The following is an 11673-nucleotide window of genomic DNA, read 5'->3' as shown; positions in this document are numbered from 1 at the left end:
AAACCCGCCGCCTTGACTTGCCTGTGCACATAAGGGGTACTTTATTATGCAACTTGTGTTCGGAGACTGTTGTGGTTGTAGTGTGGAATGGGAAAATTGAGTGGCTGTTTGTTTTTGAAGTGTATTTATTTGAGTTATCCTTATTTTGTTATAAGCTATTTGCCTATCGAGGCTTAGTCATGATGGCGGGCTTCATTCCAAGATGTTGGCTGTTTGTTGATACAAGGCTGAGAGGACTTTCCTATGCTAATGTATGGGACTGCCAAAGTGTAACCATGTATTTTCAGAGATGCAGTAGGTTAAATAAGTCCCCCCCCCCCCCCCCCCCATTGATTTTGACTTTCAAGTTGCACATTGTGAAGATAGCCTATTTAATTTAGTGTACTATGGTGCACATCCTCTCCTTTCTCCAAGACGTATGAGCTGATCTGGATCTGCCCTAATAGCCCTGTACATTTCTCTGCTCTTATACAAAAAAATATATATTTGGATGACAAATGTTGTCTTGTGAAGTGTCATTTTACACCAAAAGCAGCTCAAATGCTGACTATACCTCAAATTCGAACCTTGCATTATCAAAATCTGTAAAAATGAAACCTCGCCATGTAATCCAGTTTACATGTAAGAATAAAACAGCAATTTTAGTCACACTGCGTAAACGAGAAACCAGAGACAATAACCATTCAAGTGGTCATTCACTAGTGTGAAAACTGCGCCAGTGGTGCGCACAGATCCTGTGTAACATCTTCCCTACTGGCGTTTTGATGTTCATGAGTTACGTCTACAGTGAGTCCAGTTACATGCACACAATACGATTATTGTGTATAGTCAGATTAATATAATAGTTTGTTTTAAAACGTTTACATGTTTTGCAAGAACGATTTTCCTAAACATGTTTGCATGGACGCATCTGAAATCAGGCTACCTGATGGGACTTCAATAAATTCCAAAAATTGCCAATAAAAGTTCTACCACCGAGATCATGTTATTTTTGCCAAGTCTATTTGACTCTGAGTTGGGACATAAAGTTTGTATGTGAACTATTTGTAAATTGCATAATTCCAGAGTCACTCGCGCATAAGAGGTGGGTTGCGCTACCGGTGCTAGCACATGCGCAGACCAGATACTCCGATTAAACTGGTTAGATGTGATGATAATTCGAAACATTGCTAAAAAAACAAATCGGTGTATGCTTCTATTTTGACTTTACGACGATTAAGAGAAACAGATTAAAGTGTTTACTTGACTATTGCCGTACTCGGCCAACTGCCATAATCCGTTTAATATCGAATTATTAGTGCGCATGTAAACGTACTCACTAGTGACACCTTCATATACAGACAATGGCAGGGTCATCACTAGTTGCCACAGCCACAAAGTCATAGTTATGGCTAAACCCCGCCTATTTCTTCAATTTATCTTCTTAAAATCAGATGTTAAATCTAAACACCACTGCTAACCTTTTAATGCCTAACATTTAAATTAAGACCAAAAACTAATTTTAGTTTTCATGAATTTTTAAGATGTACACAATTTTGACTTTGTGGCTGTGGTAACTAGTGACAACCCAACGTCAGTGACAAGTTCCTTAGCACAGCTTTCATTTACTGCCTCTTATACATTTACCACATTTGTGAAGGATGGTTTTGTTCTCTTTTTAACAAAAAATATATGCCTTATAGAAATAGGACATGTTAATCACAAAACATAGAGTGACTGCAGAACAGCTGTTCTTAATTTAATCTAGGGTGTCGACTGTGCAAACCACAAGGTTGAGAAATGTGTAGGAGAAATTCTGAATAACAAGAAAACAGGAACTGAGGAATGTGTAGAAACCGACAACTCAGGTCAATCTTCACAAACACCATTCCGGACATCTGAATCCTGAGTGCTGTGGGGCTGGCACCAGTCTGGGCACCACCGATAGGCCTAGCAAGTTTAAACCACGCTAAGCCTCTAATTACAGGCCAACTCTAAAGTTGGGACTATCTCTGTCACAGTATAAAAGAAGATGTCTGTACTATTTCAGTCAGTTCTCTGCTTTACCCTGCGTGTGATACAGTGAACCCGTATATACGAAAAATTGCATTTACCATTTATTGCTTATGTTAAATAAAAACTCTTAAAGTATATTCGGTGACTCTGAATCACATTTTATCCTGATACCAGATTTGATTGACGCAACCCTTTACACACTGCAGATAGATATTTAGGAAACGGGGAGCATCTAACGCAGCATCGTGCATATGCGAATCATCTACCTGCTACAGGTAATCTACATATATTCAATCGCTGTTTCTCTGACATATACCAGCCGGCATATTTTGGTAGTGGTTGATGTTAGCCTACAGACTACGGATATGGGATACATCACATCCTCGCAGAAACCGATGTTCGTATCGCTAACTGGACCAGTAGTGAAGATATCTATGTCTGAATTTGACAAATCCAACATTTGGAAATGTAGTTAATTTCATGTGTTTGCTCCGGTGGTTGGGCTTCTTACTTTTTTCAGGAATATGGCATCGGGACCAGGTTTCAGTGATGAAAAGAATGATACATTGTGCGAGAGGTACAGTAACATCTAATAAGTAATGGTTGGACACGTCATTGTCTATAACTATATCATCAAAGTGATTTGATTAGTGTTGTCATCTGAAAATTAAATTAATTCAACGTCAACATGAGAAATAACACCCTAATAAAGCTTTGACTTTTGTACTGTACATTTTACATTGACTTTTGACAGTGGGCTAACCACTCCCTCAGTGGACTATATTTGAGTTTATTCATAAAACCAGGAAATGGCAGAGTGGCACGTTCTGACCTTAGTTCCTTTTTAATGTCTTTGTGTTAGGTTGGTCAGGGCGTGAGTTGGGGTGGGTAGTCTATGTTCTTTTCTCTATGTTGTTTTATTTCTATGTGTTTGGCCTGGCATGGTTCTCAATCAGAGGCAGGTATCGTTCGTTGTCTCTGATTGAGAATCATACTTAGGTAGCCTGTTTTCCCCATGTTGGTTGTGGGTGTTTATTTTCTGTGTAGTGTCTGTTCACCTTGCAGAACTGTTTCGTTTTCTCCTTGTTGTTTTTGATTAAAATTATGACGAACACTTACCACGCTGCATTTTGGTCCTCCTCTCTTTCCACCAACGAAAGCCGTTACACAGAGAGATGTGTCATCCAGAGAAATTGACTCCCTGCACAGAAGCACGTATCATTGAGCATTACATTACACCATCCAAGGATGAAGGAAAATGACTCACAACCAGGCGATTATATTCTATTGACATACAGTAATACGAAGACAGTGAGGACATGTTTGAACCAAAAGCAAATCTGCTTTATGAACACGGGCCCAGAAGTTTAGGAGGTAGTCAAATAAAAGACTGGTCTTCCCTAAATGTTCTTGTATGATTGATTTTCTTAGTGAAAGCACTGTCTATGTACATAACCCACACCTGGATGGGATGAAAGATGACTTTCTCTACCACTTTAACCTGGGGACCTCCACACACAACCTGCCTGCCATGTTTGGGATGTCAAAGTAAGATTACTGATTGATTCATTAGGCTACTAGCTAGATTGCATCAGTAAATGGACATTCATAACATCTTATTCCTGCATTCAATATGGTCAGCTTTTCTGTATTCATCACACATTGGTCTTATTTCCCAGATACAGATTAAGCCTAGTCCTGGACTAAAAAGAAAACCTTTCAATGGACATTCACCATAGAACATGTGTTTTAATCCAGGACTAGGTTTAAAGTATTGTTGTCTCTACCTTCTTGCCCTTTGTGCTGTTGTCTGTGCCCAATAATTGTTTGTACCATGTTTTGTGCTGCTATCATGTTGCTACCATGTTGTTGTCATGTTGTGTTGCTGGGTTCAGGAAAGCATCTGGGTTCAGGAAAGCAGCCCTGTATTTCTTTAACTTTTTGTATTCATTCCCAGGACGTTAACATTTACATGGTCTGTTCTTATGTTCATGTCTCAGTTTGTGTGTGTTGGGGGCAGTCCCTGGAGAATGAAGTCCTTCATAGAGTACATTGCTGGAGAGCTGAGTCTGGAGGACCCCAAGGCTGAGTACCCCAACATCTGTGCAGGAACTGACCGCTATGCCATGTACAAGATTGGCCCCGTGCTGTCCGTCAGCTTATGTGAAGAAATATAATACCACTAACCATTTCAATCACTTCTGATTATTATAGTGTCACTAGATGTAGTAGGTTTAACACGGGTTTCAATCACTTGTAGTTTATAATAGAGTCACTAGAGTCACTAGAATGTTAGTAGGTTTAACACGGGATTTCAACCACTTGTAGTTTATTATAGATGTCACTAGATGTTAGTAAGTTTAACACAGGGTTTCAATCACTTGTAGTTTATTATAGAGTCACTAGATGTTAGTAAGTTTAACACGGGTTTCAATCACTTGTAGTTTATTATAGGTCACTAGATGTTAGTAAGTTTAACACAGGTTTCAATCACTTGTAGTTTATTATAGAGTCACTAGATGTTAGTAAGTTTAACACGGGTTTCAATCACTTGTAGTTTATTATAGAGTCACTAGATGTTAGTAAGTTTAACACAGGTTTCAACCACTTGTAGTTTTAGTCTAGAGTCACTAGATGTTAGTAGGTTTAACACGGGTTTCAATCCACTTGTAGTTTATTATAGAGTCACTAGATGTTAGTAGGTTTAACACAGGTTTCAATCACTTGTAGTTTATTATAGTGTCACTAGATGTTAGTAGGTTTAACACGGGTTTCAACCACTTGTAGTTTATTATGGAGTCACTAGATGTTAGTAAGTTTAACACGGGTTTCAATCACTTGTAGTTTATTATAGAGTCACTAGAGTCACTAGATGTTAGTAAGTTTAACACGGGTTTCAACCACTTGTAGTTTATTATGGAGTCACTAGATGTTAGTAGGTTTAACACGGGTTTCAATCACTTGTAGTTTATTATAGAGTCACTAGAGTCACTAGATGTTAGTAAGTTTAACACGGGTTTCAACTCACTTGTAGTTTATTATGGAGTCACTAGATGTTAGTAGGTTTAACACGGGTTTCAATCACTTGTAGTTTATTATAGTGTCACTAGATGTTAGTAAGTTTAACACAGGTTTCAATCACTTGTAGTTTACTATAGTGTCACTAGATGTTAGTAGGTTTAACACGGGTTTCAATCACTTGTAGTTTATTATAGTGTCACTAGATGTTAGTAGGTTTAACACGGGTTTCAATCACTTGTAGTTTATTATAGAGTCACTAGATGTTAGTAGGTTTAACACGGGTTTCAATCACTTGTAGTTTATTATAGAGTCACTAGATGTTAGTAGGTTTAACACGGGTTTCAATCACTTTTAGTTTATTATAGAGTCACTAGATGTTAGTAGGTTTAACACGGGTTTCAATCACTTGTAGTTTATTATAGTGTCACTAGATGTTAGTAGGTTTTAACACAGGTTTCAACCACTTGTAGTTTATTATAGAGTCACTAGAGTCACTAGATGTTAGTAAGTTTAACACAGGTTTTAATCACTTGTAGTTTATTATAGTGTCACTAGATGTTAGTAGGTTTAACACGGGTTTCAATCACTTGTAGTTTACTATAGTGTCACTAGATGTTAGTAAGTTTAACACGGGTTTCAATCACTTGTAGTTTATTATAGTGTCACTAGATGTTAGTAGGTTTAACACAGGTTTCAACCACTTGTAGTTTATTATAGTGTCACTAGATGTTAGTAGGTTTAACACAGGTTTCAATCACTTGTAGTTTATTATTGTAACGGCAGTCTAGCTCTTCCTCCTCCTCGGACGAGGAGAGGAGAGAAGGATCGGAGGACCAATGTGCAGCATGGTAATTTTCCATGAATTTAATTAACACAAAGACAAGATACTGACAAACTAATACAAAACAACAAACGACCGTGAAGCTACAAACAAAAGTGCAATACACAAGCTACTAAACTTAGACATAGACACTATACAAAATAACAAACAAACTAACCGTCACAGTCCTAGCTGGTGCAGACAAAACACAAAGACAGGAAACAACCACCCACAATCCCCAACACAAAACAAGCCACCTATATATGATTCTCAATCAGGGACAACGATTGACAGCTGTCTCTGATTGAGAACCATATTAGGCTGGACACAGAAACAGACAAACTAGACACAGAACATAGAATTCCCACCCAGCTCATGTCCTGACCAACACTAAACAAGCAAAACACATAAGAACTATGGTCAGGACGTGACAGTACCCCCCCCCCCCCTGAGGTGCGGACTCCGAACGCACCCCTAAAACTCAAGGGGAGGGTCTGGGTGGGCATCTGTCCGCGGTGGCGGCTCCGGCGGTGGACGAGGACACCACTCCACCACTGTCTTTGTTCCCCTCCTTAGCGTCCTTTGAGTGGCGACCCTCGCCCCCGACCATGGTCCAGGAACCTTCACCAAGGCCCCTCCTAAATATAGACAACTCAGGACAGAGAGGTAGCTCAGGACAGAGGGGTAGCTCAGGACAGAGAGGTAGCTCAGGACAGAGAGGTAGCTCAGGACAGAGAGGTAGCTCAGGACAGAGGGGCAACTCCGGACTGAAGGACAGCTCCGGACAGAGAGGCAGCTCTGGACTGAATGGTTGCTCCGGACTAGATGCAGCTCATGACTGGAAGGCAGCTCATGACTGGAAGGCAGCTCATGACTGAAAGGCAGCTCCTGACTGGAAGGCAGCTCCTGACTGGAAGGCAGCTCCTGACTGGAAGGCAGCTCATGACTGGAGGGCAGCTCATGACTGGAGGGCAGCTCATGACTGGAAGGCAGCTCATGACTGGAAGGCAGCTCATGACTGGAAGGCAGACTGGAAGGCAGCTCAGACTGGAAGGCAGCTCATGAGTGGAGGGCAGCTCATGACTGTAGGGCAGCTCATGACTGTAGGGCAGCTCATGACTGGAGGGCAGCTCATGACTGGAGGGCAGCTCATGACTGGAGGGCAGCTCATGACTGGCTGGCGGCTCTGGCAGCTCCTGACTGGCTGGCGGCTCTGGCAGCTCCTGACTGGCTGGCGGCTCTGGCAGCTCCTGACTGGCTGGCGGCTCTGGCGGCTCCTGACTGGCTGGCGGCTCTGGCGGCTCCTGACTGGCTGGCGGCTCTGGCGGCTCCTGACTGGCTGGCGGCTCTGGCGGCTCCTGACTGGCTGGTGGCTCTGGCGGCTCCTGACTGGCTGGCGGCTCTGGCGGCTCCTGACTGACGGACGGCTCTAGCGGCTCCTGACTGGCGGACGGCTCTAATGGCTCGGGACAGACAGGCGGCTCTGAAGGCTCGTGGCAGACAGATGGCTCAGATGGCGCTGGGCAGACGGATGGCTCAGATGGCGCTGGGCAGACGGATGGCTCAGATGGCGCTGGGCAGACGGATGGCTCAGATGGCGCTGGGCAGACGGATGGCTCAGATGGCGCTGGGCAGACGGATGGCTCAGATGGCGCTGGGCAGACGGATGGCTCAGATGGCGCTGGGCAGACGGATGGCTCAGATGGCTTTGGGCAGACGGATGGCTCAGATGGCGCTGGGCAGACAGATGGCTCAGATGGTGCTGGGCAGGCAGGCAGCTCAGACGGTGCTGGGCAGACGAGCAGTGCAGGCGGCGTTGGGCAGACGGCCGACTCTGACCTGCTGAGGCGCACAGTAGGCCTGGTGCGTGGTGCCGGAACTGGTGGTACCGGACTGGAGACACGCACCTCAAGGCTAGTGCGGGGAACAGGAACAGGGCACACTGGACTCTCGAGGCGCACTATAGGCCTGGTGCGTGGTACCGGAACTGGAGGTACCGGGCTGAGGGCACGCACCTCAGGGCGAGTGCAGGGAGAAGGAACAGTGCGTACAGGGCTCTGGAGACGCACAGGAGGCTTGGTGCGTGGTGCCGGAACTGGAGGCACTGGGCTGGAGACACGCACCATAGGGAGAGTGCGTGGAGGAGGAACAGGCCTCTGGAGACGCACTGGAAGCCTGGTGCGTGGAGTAGGCACTGGTGGTACTGGGCTGGGGCCACGCACCATAAGGCGAGTGCGGGGTGCTGGAACTGGAGGTACTGGGCTGGGGCGGGAAGGTGGCGCCGGATATACCGGACCGTGCAGGCGTACTGGCTCCCTTGAGCACTGAGCCTGCCCAACCTTACCTGGTTGAATGCTCCCCGTAGCCCGTCCAGTGCGGGGAGGTGGAATAACCCGCACTGGGCTGTGTTGGCGAACCGGGGACACCATGCGTAAGGTTGGTGCCATGTACACCGGCCCGAGGAGACGTACTGGAGGCCAGATATGTAGAGCCGGCTTCCTGGCACTTGGCTCAATGCTCAATCTAGCCCGGCCAGTGCGGGGAGGTGGAATAACCCGCACCGGGCTATGCACACGTACAGGAGACACCGTGCGCTCTTCCGCATAACACGGTGTCTGCCCGTACTCCCGCTCTCCACGGTAAGCATGGGAAGTGGGCGCAGGTTTCCTACCTACCTTCGCCACACTACCCTTTAGCCCCCCCCCCAAGAAATTTTTGGGGTTTCTTCACGGGCTTCCAGCCACGCTTCCGTGCTGCCTCCTCATACCACCGCTCCTGGGCTTTAGCTGCCTCCATCTCTTCCCGAGAGCGGCGATATTCTCCAATGTGAGCCCAGTGTCCTTTACCCTCCAGAAATTCCTCCCATGTCCAGGATTCCTGTGTAGTGGGCCGCTGCTGCTCGTACTCACGCTGCTTGGTCCGAGTTTGGTGGGTGGTTCTGTAACGGCAGTCTAGCTCTTCCTCCTCCTCGGACGAGGAGAGGAGAGAAGGATCGGAGGACCAATGTGCAGCATGGTAATTTTCCATGAATTTAATTAACACAAAGACAAGATACTGACAAACTAATACAAAACAACAAACGACCGTGAAGCTACAAACAAAAGTGCAATACACAAGCTACTAAACTTAGACATAGACACTATACAAAATAACAAACAAACTAACCGTCACAGTCCTAGCTGGTGCAGACAAAACACAAAGACAGGAAACAACCACCCACAATCCCCAACACAAAACAAGCCACCTATATATGATTCTCAATCAGGGACAACGATTGACAGCTGTCTCTGATTGAGAACCATATTAGGCTGGACACAGAAACAGACAAACTAGACACACAACATAGAATTCCCACCCAGCTCACGTCCTGACCAACACTAAACAAGCAAAACACATAAGAACTATGGTCAGGACGTGACAGTACCCCCCCCCCCCCTGAGGTGCGGACTCCGAACGCACCCCTAAAACTCAAGGGGAGGGTCTGGGTGGGCATCTGTCCGCGGTGGCGGCTCCGGCGGTGGACGAGGACACCACTCCACCACTGTCTTTGTTCCCCTCCTTAGCGTCCTTTGAGTGGCGACCCTCGCCCCCGACCATGGTCCAGGAACCTTCACCAAGGCCCCTCCTAAATATAGACAACTCAGGACAGAGAGGTAGCTCAGGACAGAGGGGTAGCTCAGGACAGAGAGGTAGCTCAGGACAGAGAGGTAGCTCAGGACAGAGAGGTAGCTCAGGACAGAGGGGCAACTCCGGACTGAAGGACAGCTCCGGACAGAGAGGCAGCTCTGGACTGAATGGTTGCTCCGGACTAGATGCAGCTCATGACTGGAAGGCAGCTCATGACTGGAAGGCAGCTCATGACTGAAAGGCAGCTCATGACTGAAAGGCAGCTCCTGACTGGAAGGCAGCTCCTGACTGGAAGGCAGCTCCTGACTGGAAGGCAGCTCATGACTGGAGGGCAGCTCATGACTGGAGGGCAGCTCATGACTGGAAGGCAGCTCATGACTGGAAGGCAGCTCATGACTGGAAGGCAGCTCATGACTGGAAGGCAGCTCATGAGTGGAGGGCAGCTCATGACTGTAGGGCAGCTCATGACTGTAGGGCAGCTCATGACTGGAGGGCAGCTCATGACTGGAGGGCAGCTCATGACTGGCTGGCGGCTCTGGCAGCTCCTGACTGGCTGGCGGCTCTGGCAGCTCCTGACTGGCTGGCGGCTCTGGCAGCTCCTGACTGGCTGGCGGCTCTGGCAGCTCCTGACTGGCTGGCGGCTCTGGCGGCTCCTGACTGGCTGGCGGCTCTGGCGGCTCCTGACTGGCTGGCGGCTCTGGCGGCTCCTGACTGGCTGGTGGCTCTGGCGGCTCCTGACTGGCTGGCGGCTCTGGCGGCTCCTGACTGACGGACGGCTCTAGCGGCTCCTGACTGGCGGACGGCTCTAATGGCTCGGGACAGACAGGCGGCTCTGAAGGCTCGTGGCAGACAGATGGCTCAGATGGCGCTGGGCAGACGGATGGCTCAGATGGCGCTGGGCAGACGGATGGCTCAGATGGCGCTGGGCAGACGGATGGCTCAGATGGCGCTGGGCAGACGGATGGCTCAGATGGCGCTGGGCAGACGGATGGCTCAGATGGCGCTGGGCAGACGGATGGCTCAGATGGCGCTGGGCAGACGGATGGCTCAGATGGCTTTGGGCAGACGGATGGCTCAGATGGCGCTGGGCAGACAGATGGCTCAGATGGTGCTGGGCAGGCAGGCAGCTCAGACGGTGCTGGGCAGACGAGCAGTGCAGGCGGCGTTGGGCAGACGGCCGACTCTGACCTGCTGAGGCGCACAGTAGGCCTGGTGCGTGGTGCCGGAACTGGTGGTACCGGACTGGAGACACGCACCTCAAGGCTAGTGCGGGGAACAGGAACAGGGCACACTGGACTCTCGAGGCGCACTATAGGCCTGGTGCGTGGTACCGGAACTGGAGGTACCGGGCTGAGGGCACGCACCTCAGGGCGAGTGCAGGGAGAAGGAACAGTGCGTACAGGGCTCTGGAGACGCACAGGAGGCTTGGTGCGTGGTGCCGGAACTGGAGGCACTGGGCTGGAGACACGCACCATAGGGAGAGTGCGTGGAGGAGGAACAGGCCTCTGGAGACGCACTGGAAGCCTGGTGCGTGGAGTAGGCACTGGTGGTACTGGGCTGGGGCCACGCACCATAAGGCGAGTGCGGGGTGCTGGAACTGGAGGTACTGGGCTGGGGCGGGAAGGTGGCGCCGGATATACCGGACCGTGCAGGCGTACTGGCTCCCTTGAGCACTGAGCCTGCCCAACCTTACCTGGTTGAATGCTCCCCGTAGCCCGTCCAGTGCGGGGAGGTGGAATAACCCGCACTGGGCTGTGTTGGCGAACCGGGGACACCATGCGTAAGGTTGGTGCCATGTACACCGGCCCGAGGAGACGTACTGGAGGCCAGATATGTAGAGCCGGCTTCCTGGCACTTGGCTCAATGCTCAATCTAGCCCGGCCAGTGCGGGGAGGTGGAATAACCCGCACCGGGCTATGCACACGTACAGGAGACACCGTGCGCTCTTCCGCATAACACGGTGTCTGCCCGTACTCCCGCTCTCCACGGTAAGCATGGGAAGTGGGCGCAGCTTTCCTACCTACCTTCGCCACACTACCCTTTAGCCCCCCCCCCAAGAAATTTTTTGGGTTTCTTCACGGGCTTCCAGCCACGCTTCCGTGCTGCCTCCTCATACCACCGCTCCTGGGCTTTAGCTGCCTCCATCTCTTCCCGAGAGCGGCGATATTCTCCAATGTGAGCCCAGTGTCCTTTACCCTCCAGAAATTCCT

This window comes from Salvelinus namaycush, chromosome 37 (genome assembly GCF_016432855.1).
Source record: "Salvelinus namaycush isolate Seneca chromosome 37, SaNama_1.0, whole genome shotgun sequence".
In the NCBI taxonomy this organism is placed as follows: domain Eukaryota; kingdom Metazoa; phylum Chordata; class Actinopteri; order Salmoniformes; family Salmonidae; genus Salvelinus; species Salvelinus namaycush.
The sequence above is the reverse complement of the archived record's forward strand: the minus strand, read 5'-3'. Positions refer to the sequence as shown.